The sequence below is a fragment of the Ambystoma mexicanum genome, chromosome 2p, assembly GCF_040938575.1.
Source record: "Ambystoma mexicanum isolate Mex_15411 chromosome 2p, UKY_AmexF1_1, whole genome shotgun sequence".
In the NCBI taxonomy this organism is placed as follows: Eukaryota; Metazoa; Chordata; class Amphibia; order Caudata; family Ambystomatidae; genus Ambystoma; species Ambystoma mexicanum.
This window is the reverse complement of record NC_090923.1, coordinates 1,259,654,232-1,259,674,533: the sequence shown is the minus strand read 5'-3', so window position 1 is coordinate 1,259,674,533 and position 20,302 is coordinate 1,259,654,232. Positions and strand designations below refer to the sequence as shown.

Genomic DNA, 20,302 nt, shown 5'->3' with positions numbered 1-20,302 from the left:
GCTTCAGGTCTCCTTCCTTGCATGTTCCAAGCAACTCAACAAAGCATCAACAGGCTGAGATACCAGCCACAGAGCCCCTTTCCCCTTGATTAAAAGCCTAAAATCTTTTCCATGCAAATACATAGCCACCAAATACCATATTTTCTTTGTTTTCTCTCTCTCTGTCTCTCTCCTCCCTCCCTCCTTCCCTCCCTCCCTCCCTCACTCACTCACTCCTTCCCACCCTCCCGCCCTCTCTCTTCCCCCTCTCCCTCTCCCTCAATCCTCCCATTAATTTTAAGTTTTCATGCACTGCAGCACATTGTGACAATGGTATTTCACAATGGGACTGTTTGAAAGTTACAGAAATCAAAAAAGAAATCAACCAACTATAAGCAGCCACGTCCGGAGTACACTGCTCAGCTCCAATTAAAGATTAAGGCCCAGAAGCAAGTAAAGCTGTAGTTCAGAGCGATCTTTGCAAATATCACCTCAAAGCAGTTTACGCTGGAGTGCAGAACAAGGGGGAAAGTGATAATACTGAGTTTGGTAGAATGGGATAAAAAAAACAAAAGAAGCATGCCACTTCTAAAAGTACAAGTCAAGAAATTCAAGGGGACGTGGCTGTTCATTCAGTCAAGAGGATTCACAAGTAAAAGGCTCCTGAGGCATTAGTGTTGAATTTGGCGCAAAATGTATTGTGTTGTCGTGTAATATGAATGAACATACAATTTCAATCTTCATTAAAAAAGATCTATTAAAAAATAAAGACTTGCAAATTAAGAAAGTTTCTGTCCTGTCATGTGCCAAAAATAGTGAATGCTTTACGAATGTGCGTGTCATCCTTTAGAGCAGGGGCCAATTTAATTTTCCCATTATCATTCCAATATTAGTACATGTGTTGCAGAAGCAAGCGCAAAGGGAGAGTCAATCAAACCATTCATTAGGATCTCAGGTCAAAGGTTTGCCATTCCAAATGTCCTTATGTCAGAGGGCAGAAAGTCCAAACACCATTTAGATATCGGGTGGTATGAAATGAAGAGGCAAACAACAATGAATAAGCATTCTTTGCTGCTGTATTGATCTGGTCCTTAAGGGTTTTAGTTTAATGCCAATTATATTTAAAGATAGAAAGATTAATGCTCCCGGGTGCTTGTAAAAATTTCACCCCCTCCCCATCACAATGGCTGGGTGATGCAAGCCTGAGAGCATCACAATAGACCCATAGACATGAGAAAAACTCTGTACCTCTGAGTGTATGTGGGCCCATGGCTGTATCAAGGACAAGGCAAGAACAGGAGGTGGGTAAGGCGTCAGCACCAGAGGGTGTCCGATTGAGCCCTGTAAGCAACAGATGTTGGACCGTCCTTTAAAAGATTCTGAGGCTGATTTCAATTTTAACTTTGCTGCTGATTTAAGGATTGCTCAACCTTGACCCACGTCTAGTTTGTTTGGATAAGCCCTGGAATTCCTTTACAGCTTGTACTGGTGGGAGATGATGTGAGTTTATCAACTGCAACGGGATATGAGGCTTGTGTGCCACAAAAAGCAGGTCTAGTATTTTTTATAAGAAAGCCACTTTAAGAAGGGAACTTTGGACAACCCTACCGAGAGCAAAAGTATTACACAGGAGGTAAGGGGGTCAGTGGGTCAACTGATACAATAAACTGACTCACAGTCAAATGTGCTAAATCCAAACACTACCAGTTCCGACATGTTCCAGGCTTTCTGTTTCATTTTTTAACAGATCCATTCCTATGTACCCCTGTGCTTTCAACAGATTTTTCGTTGTAAGGGAGGGACATACAGTAGGCCGTAAAACATTCCTGGGCAGGAAAGACTCTATGTAAAAGCAAGAGTAGCAGACAGCTTAAAAGAATCATCAGCAGAACCCTCTACACCTTCCCCAAAAAATATAAAATTATTTCTCTGCATGTATGTGCGTTGAACAGCGCAAGTAATTTGGTTAATGTCAGTGGATAAATGTCACTTTCCCATAGCGCAGGACAACATCACTTGTACAGGCCCCTTCTGCAAAGGCATTACCGCTGTAGAAAGCAGTGAAAAAGTGAGGCAGTGTGCAGTCACCCCTGACCCTTCACTGCCCTGATCAGCCACGATCGGCCAAGGACCTCTCTATAAGAGCTGAGGGTGGAATTTTTCTGGACCTCGGTAACTTAGGGAGACATGGCTAAATGGATCCTCAATCAACGGCCCAGCCTTTGCTCTGTGGCCTGTCCGAATATGTCTGTTCTCCAAATTACCTGCCACTGCCCAGGTGTCAGCTTGTGAGATGGAATGACCTCCCAGGAAGCATACTGGCAGATGATTTGCATAGGCACACCCCCTCTCCCTCTCTCTTAGCCCTGCTTACTCCACAGTAGCAAGTATCTGGGGAAAATATAGTGGTCGAGGTGGGGTAGCAGTAACTAGCAACTATGAGAAAGTAAATCTGGGGAACTTGGCAACCTGTGGGAAACAACTGCAGAGCTCAGTGCCCAGAACTTTGTGGCACAGGGAGGAGGTCTGTGGTATTTCAGTAACTTGGAGACATGCAACCTGGTCGGGAGTGCTTCAGGGCTCCTTCCTTGCATGTTCCAAGCAACTCAACAAAGCATCAACAGGCTGAGATACCAGCCACAGACCCCCTTTCCACTTGATTAAAAGCCTAAAATCTTTTCCATGCAAACACATAGCCCCCGAATACCATATTTTCTTTGTTTTCTCTCTCTCTGTCTCTCTCTCCTCCCTCCCTCCCTCCCTTCCACCACCCACAACCCCCCTCCCTCTCCCTCGTCCTCTCCCTACCATTACTTTTAAATTTCCCTGCACTGCAGCACATTGCGACAATGGTAATTCACAATGGGACTGTTTGAAAGTTACAGAAATCAAAAAAGAATCAACCAACTAAAAGCAGCCAAATCCGGAGTACACTGCTCAGCCACAATTAAAGATTAAGGCCTAGAAGCAAGTAAAGCGGTAGTTCAGAGCGATGTTTGCAAATAGCACCTTAAAGCAGTTTACGCTGGAGTGCACAACAAGGGGGAAAAGTGATAATACCGAGTTTGGTAGAATGGGATAAAAAAACAAAAGCAGCGTGCCACTTCTAAAAGTACAAGTCAAGAAATTGAAGGTGGTGGGGCTGTTCATTCAGTCAATAGGACTCACAAGTAAACGGCTCCCGAGGCATTAGTGTTGAATTTGGCGCAAAATGTATTGTGTTGTCGTGTAATATGTATGAACATACAATTTCAATCTTCATTAAAAAAGATGTATTAAAAAATAAAGACTTGCAGATTAAGAAAGTTTCTGTCCTGTCGTGTGCCAAAAATAGTGAATGCTTTACGAATGTGCGTGTCATCCTTTGAAGCAGGGGCCAATTCAATTTTCCCATTTTCATTCCAATATTAGTACATGTTTTGCTGAGGTACATAGGAAGTTAAGTTCAGTTAAGAAATGAAACAAAAAGCCTGGAAACATGTTGAAACAGGTAGGATTTGGACTTACAATAAACTGATTCACAGTCAGATGTGCTATCCCTTGACCCACTGACCCCCCTACCTTTTGTGTAATCCTTTCGCTCTCAGCAGGGTTGTCCAAAGTTCCCTACTTAAAGAGACTTTCTTATAAAAATGATCCTAGACCTGTTTTTTATGGCCCACATGCCTCATATCCCGTTGCTCTTGATAAACTCACATCATCTCCCACCAATACAAGCTGTAAAAGATGTCAAGGGCATAGCCAAGGAAACTAGACGTGGGCTGAAGGTTGAGCAATCCTTAAATCAGCAGCAAAAATAACATTGAAATCAGCCTCAGAATCTCTTAAAGGATGGGCCAACACTGGTTGCTTGCAGGGCGCAATCGGGCAGCCTCTGGTGCTGACGCCTTAAGGCAAGCGCAAAGGGAGAGCCAACCAAACCATTGATTAGGACCTCTGGACTTTCTGCTCTTTGACATAAGGACATTTGTTATGGCAAACATTTGACCAAACCCCATTTAGATGTCGGATGTTATGGGATTAAGCGGCAAACAGCAATTCATCAGCATTCTTTGCTGCTGTATTGATCTGGTCCTAAAGGGTTTGGTTTAATGCCAATTATATTTAAAGATAAAAAGATTCATGCTCAAGGGTGCTTGCAAATCGACACCCCCTCCCCATCACGATGGCTGTGTGATGCAAGCGTAAGAGCATCACAGAAGACCCATAGACATGAGAAACACTCTGTACCTCTGAGTGTATGTGGGCCCATGGCTGGATCAAGGACAAGGCAAGAACAGGAGATGGCTTAAGGTGTCAGCACCCAGGCTGCCCCATTGCGCGCTGCCAGCAACAGATATTGGACCATCCTTTAAGAGATTCTGAGGCTGATTTCAATGTTAACTTTGCTGCTGATTAAAGGATTGCTCAACCTTCGACCCGCGTCTAGTTTGCTTGGCTAAGCCCTGAAAATCTTTTACAGCTTATATTGGTGAGAGATGATGTGAGTTTATCAAGAGCAACGAGATATGAGGCATGTGTGCCACAGAATGCAGGTCTAGGATCTTTTATATGAAATCCACTTTGGAAAACCCTACTGAGAAAAAAAGGATTACACAAAAGGAAAGGGGGTCAGTGGGTCAAGGGATAGCACATCTAACTGTTAGTTAATTGTAAGTCCAAATCCTACCCGTTTCCACATTTTTCCAGGCTTTTTGTTTCATTTCTTAACAGATCCATTCCTATGTACCTCTGTGCTTTCAACAGAGTTTTCATTGTAATGGAGGGACATACAGTATGACTTAAACATGCCTGGGCAGGGAAGACTCTGTAAAAGCAAGAGTAGCAGACAGCTTAATAAATCATCAGCAGGACCCTCTAGACCTTCCCCAAAAAAACATAACATGATTTCTATGCATGTATGTGCATTGAACAGCGCAAGTAATTTGGTTAATGTCAGTGGATAAATGTCACTTTCCCATAGCGCAGGACAACATCACTTGTACAGGCCCCTTCTGCAAAGGCATTACCGCTGTAGAAAGCAGTGAAAAAGTGAGGCAGTGTGCAGTCACCCCTGACCCTTCACTGCCCTGATCGGCCACGATCGGCCAAGGACCTCTCTATAAGAGCTGAGGGTGGAATTTTTCTGGACCACGGTAACTTAGGGAGACATGGCTAAATGGATCCTCAATCAACGGCCCAGCCTTTGCTCTGTGGCCTGTCCGAATATGTCTGTTCTCCAAATTACCTGCCACTGCCCAGGTGTCAGCTGGTGAGATGGAATGACCTCCCAGGAAGCTTACTGGCAGATGTTTTGCATAGGCACACCCCCTCTCCCTCTCTCTTAGCCCTGCTTACTCCACAGTAGCAAGTATCTGGGGGAAATATAGTGGTTGAGGTGGGGTAGCAGTAACTAGCAACTATGAGAAAGTAAATCTGGGGCACTTGGCGACCTGTGGGAAACAACTGCAGAGCTCAGTGCCCAGAACTTTGTGGCACAGGGAGGAGGTCTGTGGGATTTCAGTAACTTGGAGACATGCAACCTGGTCGGGAGTGCTTCAGGTCTCCTTACTTGCATGTTCCAAGCAACTCAACAAAGCATCAACAGGCTGAGATACCAGCCACAGAGCCCCTTTCCCCTTGATTAAAAGCCTAAAATCTTTTCCATGCAAATACATAGCCACCAAATACCATATTTTCTTTGTTGTCTCTCTCCTCCTTCCCTCCTTCCCTCCCTCCCTCCCTCCCTCACTCACTCACTCCTTAACACCCTCCCGCCCTCTCTCTTCCCCCCTCTCCCTCTCCCTCAATCCTCCCATTAATTTTAAGTTTTCATGCACTGCAGCACATTGTGACAATGGTATTTCACAATGGGACTGTTTGAAAGTTACAGAAATCAAAAAAGAAATCAACCAACTATAAGCAGCCACGTCCGGAGTACACTGCTCAGCTCCAATTAAAGATTAAGGCCCAGAAGCAAGTAAAGCTGTAGTTCAGAGCGATCTTTGCAAATATCACCTCAAAGCAGTTTACGCTGGAGTGCAGAACAAGGGGGAAAGTGATAATACTGAGTTTGGTAGAATGGGATAAAAAAAACAAAAGAAGCATGCCACTTCTAAAAGTACAAGTCAAGAAATTCAAGGGGACGTGGCTGTTCATTCAGTCAAGAGGATTCACAAGTAAAAGGCTCCTGAGGCATTAGTGTTGAATTTGGCGCAAAATGTATTGTGTTGTCGTGTAATATGAATGAACATACAATTTCAATCTTCATTAAAAAAGATCTATTAAAAAATAAAGACTTGCAAATTAAGAAAGTTTCTGTCCTGTCATGTGCCAAAAATAGTGAATGCTTTACGAATGTGCGTGTCATCCTTTAGAGCAGGGGCCAATTTAATTTTCCCATTATCATTCCAATATTAGTACATGTGTTGCAGAAGCAAGCGCAAAGGGAGAGTCAATCAAACCATTCATTAGGATCTCAGGTCAAAGGTTTGCCATTCCAAATGTCCTTATGTCAGAGGGCAGAAAGTCCAAACACCATTTAGATATCGGGTGGTATGAAATGAAGAGGCAAACAACAATGAATAAGCATTCGTTGCTGCTGTATTGATCTGGTCCTTAAGGGTTTTAGTTTAATGCCAATTATATTTAAAGATAGAAAGATTAATGCTCCCGGGTGCTTGTAAAAATTTCACCCCCTCCCCATCACAATGGCTGGGTGATGCAAGCCTGAGAGCATCACAATAGACCCATAGACATGAGAAAAACTCTGTACCTCTGAGTGTATGTGGGCCCATGGCTGTATCAAGGACAAGGCAAGAACAGGAGGTGGGTAAGGCGTCAGCACCAGAGGGTGTCCGATTGAGCCCTGTAAGCAACAGATGTTGGACCGTCCTTTAAAAGATTCTGAGGCTGATTTCAATTTTAACTTTGCTGCTGATTTAAGGATTGCTCAACCTTGACCCACGTCTAGTTTGTTTGGATAAGCCCTGGAATTCCTTTACAGCTTGTACTGGTGGGAGATGATGTGAGTTTATCAACTGCAACGGGATATGAGGCTTGTGTGCCACAAAAAGCAGGTCTAGTATTTTTTATAAGAAAGCCACTTTAAGAAGGGAACTTTGGACAACCCTACCGAGAGCAAAAGTATTACACAGGAGGTAAGGGGGTCAGTGGGTCAACTGATACAATAAACTGACTCACAGTCAAATGTGCTAAATCCAAACACTACCAGTTCCGACATGTTCCAGGCTTTCTGTTTCATTTTTTAACAGATCCATTCCTATGTACCCCTGTGCTTTCAACAGATTTTTCGTTGTAAGGGAGGGACATACAGTAGGCCGTAAAACATTCCTGGGCAGGAAAGACTCTATGTAAAAGCAAGAGTAGCAGACAGCTTAAAAGAATCATCAGCAGAACCCTCTACACCTTCCCCAAAAAATATAAAATTATTTCTCTGCATGTATGTGCGTTGAACAGCGCAAGTAATTTGGTTAATGTCAGTGGATAAATGTCACTTTCCCATAGCGCAGGACAACATCACTTGTACAGGCCCCTTCTGCAAAGGCATTACCGCTGTAGAAAGCAGTGAAAAAGTGAGGCAGTGTGCAGTCACCCCTGACCCTTCACTGCCCTGATCAGCCACGATCGGCCAAGGACCTCTCTATAAGAGCTGAGGGTGGAATTTTTCTGGACCTCGGTAACTTAGGGAGACATGGCTAAATGGATCCTCAATCAACGGCCCAGCCTTTGCTCTGTGGCCTGTCCGAATATGTCTGTTCTCCAAATTACCTGCCACTGCCCAGGTGTCAGCTTGTGAGATGGAATGACCTCCCAGGAAGCATACTGGCAGATGATTTGCATAGGCACACCCCCTCTCCCTCTCTCTTAGCCCTGCTTACTCCACAGTAGCAAGTATCTGGGGAAAATATAGTGGTCGAGGTGGGGTAGCAGTAACTAGCAACTATGAGAAAGTAAATCTGGGGCACTTGGCGACCTGTGGGAAACAACTGCAGAGCTCAGTGCCCAGAACTTTGTGGCACAGGGAGGAGGTCTGTGGTATTTCAGTAACTTGGAGACATGCAACCTGGTCGGGAGTGCTTCAGGGCTCCTTCCTTGCATGTTCCAAGCAACTCAACAAAGCATCAACAGGCTGAGATACCAGCCTCAGACCCCCTTTCCACTTGATTAAAAGCCTAAAATCTTTTCCATGCAAACACATAGCCCCCGAATACCATATTTTCTTTGTTTTCTCTCTCTCTGTCTCTCTCTCCTCCCTCCCTCCCTCCCTCCTTTCCACCACCCACAACCCCCCTCCCTCTCCCTCGTCCTCTCCCTACCATTACTTTTAAGTTTCCCTGCACTGCAGCACATTGCGACAATGGTAATTCACAATGGGACTGTTTGAAAGTTACAGAAATCAAAAAAGAATCAACCAACTAAAAGCAGCCAAATCCGGAGTACACTGCTCAGCCACAATTAAAGATTAAGGCCTAGAAGCAAGTAAAGCGGTAGTTCAGAGCGATGTTTGCAAATAGCACCTTAAAGCAGTTTACGCTGGAGTGCACAACAAGGGGGAAAAGTGATAATACCGAGTTTGGTAGAATGGGATAAAAAAACAAAAGCAGCGTGCCACTTCTAAAAGTACAAGTCAAGAAATTGAAGGTGGTGGGGCTGTTCATTCAGTCAATAGGACTCACAAGTAAACGGCTCCCGAGGCATTAGTGTTGAATTTGGCACAAAATGTATTGTGTTGTCGTGTAATATGTATGAACATACAATTTCAATCTTCATTAAAAAAGATGTATTAAAAAATAAAGACTTATCGGCCGCCAGGGGGCGCACGGATGCAGAACTCCTCCGTGTGAGCTCCGCTCCCCTAACCCCCAAAAGTGCCTTGAGCCCCCACTTTTGGCCCCCCCACCCGAGCAACAACGACGGACGGAGCCCCCTGGACCTGGCCCCCGACTTCTGGGCGAAACTCCGACGAAAATCGGAGCGATTTCTCCTGCGAAATCGCCCCGACAAGAGCCGCCCCCTTCGGGCCTCCTACGCAGCACTTCCTCGGGCGCCGAAGTTGCGCGAACTCGCGTACGGCCTACTCGGCCTCCCGCACTCCGAAGCATCACCTCAGTCGACCGCTGCCCCCCCTCCAGATCGCAGGAGAGCTTTCGGGAACCTCGCGGACCGGCTATCGCCAGGTCGGGTGAGTGTCTCCCGCCCGCACTACACGCGCGCTTTCCAGGGCCCCCCGGAGGGCTCCCCCTTTTCTGAGTACAGAGACTGCCGGCAACGCCACCCCACCCCGTCAACGGAGGGGCATCCCGGACCTGCAGGACGCGAAATCTCTTACCACCCCCCATCCAGCAGAGAATCGTCCCCCCCGCGCTGCAGAGCTTGGCGCGGAACTCCCTCACCAGCCAGGCAACACTTCGGACGGGGCCCCCGCACCTACAAGCCTGACCCGGGCCTCTCCTAGCCCCTGAAAGTTCACAGGCACAATCCAGACAGACTCCAAAGGCCACACCGGCGCAGGACAGTGGAACCCGAGTGGCTGAGGATATTGAACCAGAGGCCACCACCGGAGACGAACAGTACGAACAGAGGGTAGAGCCCCTGATCCCAGGGCGTGTGCCTCCTCCCGTCTCCCACCCCCGCTCCCTGGGACACCCGAGTCACGCTCCCGTCCCTCACGCCGACAAGCAATCGGGCCCTGGTGCTGAGGGAAAGGCCCCCATCATAGGGGCGTGTGCCTCCTCGCACCCACACACCGTATGAGCACCCGCAGCAAACTCGCCAGGTTTGCATACATCTCCCCAGATCTGGACCCCGATAACGATGGAACAATGGCGACTGAGCACCCCGAGGCGGGTACGGCGGCCACCAAAGGGGACATAGCCGCCCTCCTAAATGAGATCAGAAACATGGGCGCAAACTTAGGAGACAAGCTCGATAGAATGACCCAGCGGGTCGATAACATAGAACAGAGGCTTGAGGGGGTCGAAAACAACCAGGCCTCGACTGATGTAATGGAAACCCAACTGAACCTCAGAATGAGCAACATAGAGAGAAGAGAAGAAGACATCCGACTGAAAATTGACGATTTAGAGAACAGGGAGCGCCGTAATAACCTCCGCTTTTGTGGGATCCCGGAGCGCGAGGGTGAGACGGAATCAGATCTTAGACACACCATAAATGATATCATTAGGATACTAGTTGCCGATGAGAATGTGGACGAGCCCGCAATTGAGCGGGTACACAGAGCCGGTGGCCCAACAGGGGGCCCGAGATCCGTCCTTGCCAAGTTCCATAGATACCAAGACAGAACAAAGATTCTCACGAAGGCTCGATCCGCGGACTCCCTCACCCTCAGCGGGGCCAAGATAACTATCTTTCAAGATCTTTCCTCGCTCACGCTGGCTCTACGACGTCTCTGTAGCCCCCTCACGAAGTGGCTCACGGACCGAGGCACGAGGTACAGGTGGGGATACCCCTTCTCCCTCAACTTTGAGCACGAGGGCAGACGAATAGCGCTCCGATCCGAAGACGACATTCGGAACTGCATTGCGGAGCTCCTGGACCCGGACCCGCGGGAGGAAACACAGAACGACTCGGCACGGGATGGAGAGAGAAGGAGACCCCAGGGCCCGAAGCGGAATAAAGTCAGGGGAGCAAGAAAATATAGACGTCCCAATGACTCCCCGGACGTAAATGGATGAGACGGCACCCACCCGTCACTTGCCCTGAAGAATCTTACTCGGAACCCATGGGCCAGGGAGTTGGTACTCAGTGGTGGGTCGACGTCATGGGCCCGCTGGACACCCTATATTGTGCACTTTCTACTGTCATTTCTGAAGATCGACCAGCGAATGACGTCCATTGTACCCACACGTATCGTTGAATTTTCTTTTCTTTCTCTATTGTATACTTAAGATAACTGTTCTTGTTGCTTGTTATCCTGTGATTGATGTTCAGCAATCAAATGGGGGGGGAGGGGGGCTCAGAACTATGATACACTACCATGGGGGGAGGGGGTTGCGAGGCTATAACCCTCACAGGCGGTCCGCCGAAAGACCGGCTGAGTGCGTCTGGTCCAACGCGGACGCCATCCACTTCGAGACTCAGTTTCACATGGGGTTGAAAGATGTAGTACTTAGATTGGAACCGAGAACACTGGGTATGATGAACAATACCCGAAAGGAGGGGGAGGGGGGTGGGTTGATCGCAAATTCGATGCCTCGTGAGGCACGAACCATTTATCGATGTACTTCCACTGTGGCAACTAACTTCCGAAGACGACGCGACACACACGATGAACACGCTACTTGCAACAATGACCACAAAAAGTAACGTAGCAGGTGACAGGTACGGCACCCTTAAAATCGGCACTCTCAACGTCAAGGGCCTCAACTCCCCCACCAAGAGGTCTCTTGTATCGCGGGAATTCAAGAGGGCAGGCTTGGACGTCCTCTTTCTACAAGAGACTCGATACTCCAGAGGAGAAGAACGGAGAGTGTTACATCCCAAACTAGGCTCCGAACACTGGGGTTCTGGCCCCCTAAAAAAGGCAGGGGTGGGCATCCTGATCAACAAGGCCTTACAATTCGAGCTCATGAGATCCTGGTCTGACGTGAGCGGAAGATCTATGGTCCTGGTGGGCAATATACAAGGCACCGCTGTCACGCTCGCATCCATCTACGCACCAAACACCGGCCAATCCCGGTTTCTTCATCAAACGATCCCTAAGGTTATGACTGAGGCACAAGGCGAAGTAATCCTGGGTGGGGATCTCAATACGTGGATGGATCCGGAACTCGACAGACAAGCTGGCGACCCCCTTGCAAACACTCCAGTCATCGGCGCACACTCGAGGGCGGCAGATTTGATGGAGGTATACAACTTAACAGATGCCTGGAGACACCGGAACCCGTCACGCGCAGGCTACACCTTCTATTCGACCCCACACGCCACGTACTCCAGGATTGACTATATATATCTAACGCCTGCGCTCACAACGGCAATGACAGACACCGATATATCTCCGGTCACCTGGTCGGATCACGATATGGTGACGGTCACACTGGATCAGATGGCCCTCCCCCGGAGGTCGGTCAAATGGCGCTGCAATGAATCGCTTTTCAGAGACTTGGCTTTTCGAGAACAACTCGAACAGGACATCACCCACTATTTTGAGGAAAATAACACAGGTGACATCTCCACGAACACAGTCTGGGAGGCGGGCAAAGCCACCTGGAGAGGGGTGCTCATCAGAGAAGGTGCGGCCAAAAAAAGGGAACGACAACTGATAGAGAATAGGTTACGGACTGAAATCACCCAACTGGATCAACTGGCACAAACCGCGACTACGGAGAGGCTACACAAGATAGAACAAGCCAATGCCAAAAGGGAGGAACTGCGCCAACTCGAAACTGGAGCCATTGAGCATCGACTCCGATGTCTAAAGCAGAGGCACTATGAACACGGTAATAAGGCGGGGGCACTACTCGCTACCAGACTCCGAGGCCAGCGTCGCGAGAGGTGGGTGCCCGCTATACAAGAAGAAGAACCACCCAGAGTCCGCTGCCCCCCCAATATCCCCGAAGCCTTTGCCACGTTCTATGAGAAGCTCTACACCTCACAAGATGCCCCCGGCCTGGAGGCAATTACGGAATACCTATCGGCGGTTAACATGCCTTCTCTCCCAGCCGATATTGCACAGGCATTGGACTCCCCCATTACAGCAGAGGAAGTTGAAGACGCTATTAAAAGACTCCCGACAGGAAAAGCCCCTGGGAATGACGGTTACACGGCAGGATTTTATAAGACCTTTCAAAGTACCCTCCTCCCCTTCATGGTTGAACTCTTTAATAACATCCTTCATTCTGGAGTAGCCCCCGCGTCCTTCTCAGAGGCCCTGATAGCAGTAATCCCCAAAGAAGGAAAGGACCCGAGGCATTGTGCCTCATATCGTCCGATATCACTGCTAAACATCGACGCCAAAATATACACAAGAATCCTCACAGCCCGTCTAGAGACGCATATGCCCTCGATGATCCACAACGACCAAGTCGGCTTTATCCAGGGTCGACAAGGCGCTGACTCCACTCGTAAGACCCTCCATCTAATACATGAATCAAGAACATCTCCGGACATGCCAACATTGCTCTCAATCGACGCGGAAAAAGCATTTGACAGGGTCGAGTGGCACTTCTTGGAAGCCACGCTGAAGCATATAGGCCTCGGACCAGTCCTCCGTCGAGCGATCAAAGCGGTCTACTCGACCCCGAAAGCCTCAGTGATGGTGAACTCCCAATTTTCGCGCTGGTTCCCACTAACCAGAGGAACGAGACAAGGATGCCCCCTCTCGGCGATACTCTTTGCGCTGTCCCTAGAACCACTAGCCAGAGCTCTCCGGGCGGACTCTGCTGTGGAAGGTATCCGAGTGAACGGAAGGGAATACAAGTTGGCCCTGTATGCGGATGACATCCTGCTGCATGTACTCAACCCCCTGTCGTCAGTCCCGAGGGCGATCCAGCTCATCGAAGAATACGGAACACTATCTGGTTTCAAAATCAATAGGTCTAAGTCCATCCTCTTCCCGCTTAACGTACCCTCCCCTGAACAACAAAGGGAGTTGGCACACCTCGGCCTGACCATACAGGAATCAACGCTGCGCTATCTGGGGATCAATATAACAAGAGATCTTACGCAGCTCTACGAGGCGAACTTCCCCCAGCTCCTAGCTGCCCTAAAGACTGACCTACTGAAATGGAAGCCGCTCACAATCTCCTGGATGGGACGCTTGAACGCTATCAAGATGGTAAGCCTCCCACGCTTTCTGTATCCGTTTCAGGCCCTTCCAGTCACGATCCCAGAACACTTCTTCAGACAGGTTAAGAAAACCATACTCGACTTCCTCTGGGATGGCAGAAAACCACGAATAGCGTACGATGTCCTGATACTACCGAAGGAGCTCGGAGGCGTAGGTCTTCCAGATATAGAAATATATTATCAGGCAACACAATTGAGGATCCTGGTCCCACACCTAAGAGACAGGAAGGACCTCCAGTGGGTCCAGCTGGACAATGACTTTCTCCGCAATGTCACCCTCGCAGAATGGCTATGGGTCCCCAGGAACAAGCTCGTAAAACCATTACGTGAACACCCGATACTGGGCGCCATGTGGAACATCTGGAAGAAGGGTAAGGCTATGACAGGAGTTACAACATGGCCCTCACCCCTGAGCCACCTCTGGTCACCTGGCATCCGTGAGAAGATCCCTGAACACGCCAGGTATCAAGCCTGGTTTGACGCAGGCCTAGAAAGAGTCGGTCAGCTGTGGAGGAAAGAGAAATTCATACCAATTTCGGATCTGGAAGACGCCCTCCAAATTCACCCGATCCCGATCTTCCTGTACCTACGGCTGAAAGGGGTGCTGTCAAGGGAGGAATGGAAAGCCACCACGCGCAGAGACCTAACGCCCTTCGAAATAATCTTAGACACGACCACTGCGACCAAAGGGTTGATATCCAGGATGTATCGAGCTCTGATCACCAAAGACCATTCCCCGATCCTCCGCCTCAAAGGAAGGTGGGAAAAAGATTTCGGCAGAGAGTTCGACCAACAGGCCTGGGACAGGATATGCCACACGCCCGCCAGAGTGTCTATTGCTACTCAATACAAACTGCACGCTGTAAAGCTACTCCACCGTTGGCAGTATGATCCGCTTCGGCTTTCAAAGATGTTCCAAACCTCCGATCCCAGATGCTGGCGCCATTGCGGAGCGAAAGCAGACTATTGGCACATGTGGTGGGGGTGCCCTAAAGTGCGCATTTACTGGCAGGAGGTTCTAGGGTGGATCAAGCGACTAGATGGCATAGACAGAGAACCCTCCCCCCTACTCACGTTGTTCGGTCTTGAGGAGGACGATGACGAATTGATCCATGTGAAAGGTCTGGTATCCCCCCTCCTTCTAGCGGCTAGGGCGGCCCTAGTTATAAAATGGAAATCCCCACGGCTGCCAAACGAGACAGATTGGCTGAAAGTTGCCACCAATATCTACACAATGGAGAAGATAACGGCGGCCCTGCACGACAAGGCCGCGAAACACGAAGAAGCGTGGGGTGACTTCGCAAGCCATTACATGTCAAGACCGAACGCCCACCCAACACCTAGCCAATAAATGCATTCACCAACTGCCTTCCACGATGTATGAAAAATGAGATCCTTATCGTCCAGAGGTCCGTGCCTGTCACACATCCGATCATGCTACCAACGATTCATGATTCACAAAGACAACGACTATCAGATGTTGCCGCGTCGCAAGTTTCTTCAGACTATAGCAGCCATCACGCCACGGAAGTGTTATGAGCAACAAAAGGGGAGGGAGGGAGGGAGGGAAGGGGAGTTACATAGTTCACTCGTCCGGAGTGGACACACGCTTGACTGTATTGTCTTTGTAGTTACGCTATTTGAATCTGAGCTGGGAGAAGATGCAGTAGCGATATATGGTTCCTATGTATGTTTGAATTTGCTTCTTGCTCATGATTCACCTTTGCTGTTTAAAACCAATAAAGTTAAATTTAAAAAAAAAAAAAATAAAGACTTGCAGATTAAGAAAGTTTCTGTCCTGTCGTGTGCCAAAAATAGTGAATGCTTTACGAATGTGCGTGTCATCCTTTGAAGCAGGGGCCAATTCAATTTTCCCATTTTCATTCCAATATTAGTACATGTTTTGCTGAGGTACATAGGAAGTTAAGTTCAGTTAAGAAATGAAACAAAAAGCCTGGAAACATGTTGAAACAGGTAGGATTTGGACTTACAATAAACTGATTCACAGTCAGATGTGCTATCCCTTGACCCACTGACCCCCCTACCTTTTGTGTAATCCTTTCGCTCTCAGCAGGGTTGTCCAAAGTTCCCTACTTAAAGAGACTTTCTTATAAAAATGATCCTAGACCTGTTTTTTATGGCCCACATGCCTCATATCCCGTTGCTCTTGATAAACTCACATCATCTCCCACCAATACAAGCTGTAAAAGATGTCAAGGGCATAGCCAAGGAAACTAGACGTGGGCTGAAGGTTGAGCAATCCTTAAATCAGCAGCAAAAATAACATTGAAATCAGCCTCAGAATCTCTTAAAGGATGGGCCAACACTGGTTGCTTGCAGGGCGCAATCGGGCAGCCTCTGGTGCTGACGCCTTAAGGCAAGCGCAAAGGGAGAGCCAACCAAACCATTGATTAGGACCTCTGGACTTTCTGCTCTTTGACATAAGGACATTTGTTATGGCAAACATTTGACCAAACCCCATTTAGATGTCGGATGTTATGGGATTAAGCGGCAAACAGCAATTCATCAGCATTCTTTGCTGCTGTATTGATCTGGTCCTAAAGGGTTTGGTTTAATGCCAATTATATTTAAAGATAAAAAGATTCATGCTCAAGGGTGCTTGCAAATCGACACCCCCTCCCCATCACGATGGCTGTGTGATGCAAGCGTAAGAGCATCACAGAAGACCCATAGACATGAGAAACACTCTGTACCTCTGAGTGTATGTGGGCCCATGGCTGGATCAAGGACAAGGCAAGAACAGGAGATGGATTAAGGTGTCAGCACCCAGGCTGCCCCATTGCGCGCTGCCAGCAACAGATATTGGACCATCCTTTAAGAGATTCTGAGGCTGATTTCAATGTTAACTTTGCTGCTGATTAAAGGATTGCTCAACCTTCGAACCGCGTCTAGTTTGCTTGGCTTAGCCCTGAAAATCTTTTACAGCTTATATTGGTGAGAGATGATGTGAGTTTATCGAGAGCAACGGGATATGAGGCATGTGTGCCACAGAATGCAGGTCTAGGATCTTTTATATGAAATCCACTTTGGAAAACCCTACTGAGAAAAAAAGGATTACACAAAAGGAAAGGGGGTCAGTGGGTCAAGGGATAGCACATCTAACTGTTAGTTAATTGTAAGTCCAAATCCTACCCGTTTCCACATTTTTCCAGGCTTTTTGTTTCATTTCTTAACAGATCCATTCCTATGTACCTCTGTGCTTTCAACAGAGTTTTCATTGTAATGGAGGGACATACAGTATGACTTAAACATGCCTGGGCAGGGAAGACTATGTAAAAGCAAGAGTAGCAGACAGCTTAATAAATCATCAGCAGGACCCTCTAGACCTTCCCCAAAAAAACATAACATGATTTCTATGCATGTATGTGCATTGAATAGCGCAAGTAATTTGGTTAATGTCAGTGGATAAATGTCACTTTCCCATAGCGCAGGACAACATCACTTGTACAGGCCCCTTCTACAAAGGCATTACCGCTGTAGAAAGCAGTGAAAAAGTGAGGCAGTGTGCAATCACCCCTGACCCTTCACTGCCCTGATCGGCCACGATCGGCCAAGGACCTCTCTATGAGAGCTGAGGGTGGAATTTTCTGGACCTCGGTAACTTACGGAGACATGGCTAGAGGGATCCTCAATCAATGGCTCAGCCTTTGCTTTGTGGCCTGTCCGTATATGTCTGTTCTCCAAATTACCTGCCACTGCCCAGGTGTCAGCTGGTGAGATGGAATGACCTCCCAGGAAGCATACTGGCAGATGATTTGCATAGGCACACCGCCTCTCCCTCTCTCTTAGCCCTGCTTACTCCACAGTAGCAAGTATCTGGGGAAAATATAGTGGTCGAGGTGGGGTAGCAGTAACTAGCAACTATGAGAAAGTAAATCTGGGGCACTTGGCGACCTGTGGGAAACAACTGCAGAGCTCAGTGCCCAGAACTTTGTGGCACAGGGAGGAGGTCTGTGGGATTTCAGTAACTTGGAGACATGCAACCTGGTCGGGAGTGCTTCAGGTCTCCTTCCTTGCATGTTCCAAGCAACTCAACAAAGATCCAACAGGCTGAGATACCAGCCACAGAGCCCCTTTCCCCTTGATTAAAAGCCTAAAATCTTTTCCATGCAAATACATAGCCACCAAATACCATATTTTCTTTGTTTTCTCTCTCTCTGTCTCTCTCCTCCCTCCCTCCTTCCCTACCTCCCTCCCTCCCTCACTCACTCACTCACTCCTTCCCACCCTCCCGCCCTCTCTCTTCCCCCCTCTCCCTCTCCCTCAATCCTCCCATTAATTTTAAGTTTTCATGCACTGCAGCACATTGTGACAATGGTATTTCACAATGGGACTGTTTGAAAGTTACAGAAATCAAAAAAGAAATCAACCAACTATAAGCAGCCACGTCCGGAGTACACTGCTCAGCTCCAATTAAAGATTAAGGCCCAGAAGCAAGTAAAGCTGTAGTTCAGAGCGATCTTTGCAAATATCACCTCAAAGCAGTTTACGCTGGAGTGCAGAACAAGGGGGAAAGTGATAATACTGAGTTTGGTAGAATGGGATAAAAAAAACAAAAGAAGCATGCCACTTCTAAAAGTACAAGTCAAGAAATTCAAGGGGACGTGGCTGTTCATTCAGTCAAGAGGATTCACAAGTAAAAGGCTCCTGAGGCATTAGTGTTGAATTTGGCGCAAAATGTATTGTGTTGTCGTGTAATATGAATGAACATACAATTTCAATCTTCATTAAAAAAGATCTATTAAAAAATAAAGACTTGCAAATTAAGAAAGTTTCTGTCCTGTCATGTGCCAAAAATAGTGAATGCTTTACGAATGTGCGTGTCATCCTTTAGAGCAGGGGCCAATTTAATTTTCCCATTATCATTCCAATATTAGTACATGTGTTGCAGAAGCAAGCGCAAAGGGAGAGTCAATCAAACCATTCATTAGGATCTCAGGTCAAAGGTTTGCCATTCCAAATGTCCTTATGTCAGAGGGCAGAAAGTCCAAACACCATTTAGATATCGGGTGGTATGAAATGAAGAGGCAAACAACAATGAATAAGCATTCTTTGCTGCTGTATTGATCTGGTCCTTAAGGGTTTTAGTTTAATGCCAATTATATTTAAAGATAGAAAGATTAATGCTCCCGGGTGCTTGTAAAAATTTCACCCCCTCCCCATCACAATGGCTGGGTGATGCAAGCCTGAGAGCATCACAATAGACCCATAGACATGAGAAAAACTCTGTACCTCTGAGTGTATGTGGGCCCATGGCTGTATCAAGGACAAGGCAAGAACAGGAGGTGGGTAAGGCGTCACCACCAGAGGGTGTCCGATTGAGCCCTGTAAGCAACAGATGTTGGACCGTCCTTTAAAAGATTCTGAGGCTGATTTCAATTTTAACTTTGCTGCTGATTTAAGGATTGCTCAACCTTGACCCACGTCTAGTTTGTTTGGATAAGCCCTGGAATTCCTTTACAGCTTGTACTGGTGGGAGATGATGTGAGTTTATCAACTGCAACGGGATATGAGGCTTGTGTGCCACAAAAAGCAGGTCTAGTATTTTTTATAAGAAAGCCACTTTAAGAAGGGAACTTTGGACAACCCTACCGAGAGCAAAAGTATTACACAGGAGGTAAGGGGGTCAGTGGGTCAACTGATACAATAAACTGACTCACAGTCAAATGTGCTAAATCCAAACACTACCAGTTCCGACATGTTCCAGGCTTTCTGTTTCATTTTTTAACAGATCCATTCCTATGTACCTCTGTGCTTTCAACAGATTTTTCGTTGTAAGGGAGGGACATACAGTAGGCCGTAAAACATTCCTGGGCAGGAAAGACTCTATGTAAAAGCAAGAGTAGCAGACAGCTTAAAAGAATCCTCAGCAGAACCCTCTACACCTTCCCCAAAAAATATAAAATTATTTCTCTGCATGTATGTGCGTTGAACAGCGCAAGTAATTTGGTTAATGTCAGTGGATAAATGTCACTTTCCCATAGCGCAGGACAACATCACTTGTACAGGCCCCTTCTGCAAAGGCATTACCGCTGTAGAAAGCAGTGAAAAAGTGAGGCAGTGTGCAGTCACCCCTGACCCTTCACTGCCCTGATCGGCCACGATCGGCCAAGGACCTCTCTATAAGAGCTGAGGGTGGAATTTTTCTGGACCTCGGTAACTTAGGGAGACATGGCTAAATGGATCCTCAATCAACGGCCCAGCCTTTGCTCTGTGGCCTGTCCGAATATGTCTGTTCTCCAAATTACCTGCCACTGCCCAGGTGTCAGCTTGTGAGATGGAATGACCTCCCAGGAAGCATACTGGCAGATGATTTGCATAGGCACACACCCTCTCACTCTCTCTTAGCCCTGCTTACTCCACAGTAGCAAGTATCTGGGGAAAATATAGTGGTCGAGGTGGGGTAGCAGTAACTAGCAACTATGAGAAAGTAAATCTGGGGCACTTGGCGACCTGTCGGAAACAACTGCAGAGCTCAGTGCCCAGAACTTTG

The 20,302-nt window shown here is 47.5% G+C and overlaps 3 non-coding genes across 3 annotated transcripts; all 3 read right to left on the bottom strand.

Annotated features, from left to right (window-relative positions):
• Positions 1–787: 787 nt before the first annotated feature.
• LOC138568607 (U6 spliceosomal RNA) lies at positions 788–894 on the bottom strand. The gene has a single exon (XR_011302927.1). It is a non-coding gene; the product is annotated as a U6 spliceosomal RNA (small nuclear RNA).
• Positions 895–6,293: 5,399 nt separating this feature from the next.
• On the bottom strand, positions 6,294–6,400 carry LOC138568606 (U6 spliceosomal RNA). The gene has a single exon (XR_011302926.1). It is a non-coding gene; the product is annotated as a U6 spliceosomal RNA (small nuclear RNA).
• Positions 6,401–18,601: 12,201 nt separating this feature from the next.
• On the bottom strand, positions 18,602–18,708 carry LOC138568605 (U6 spliceosomal RNA). The gene has a single exon (XR_011302925.1). It is a non-coding gene; the product is annotated as a U6 spliceosomal RNA (small nuclear RNA).
• Positions 18,709–20,302: the final 1,594 nt, after the last annotated feature.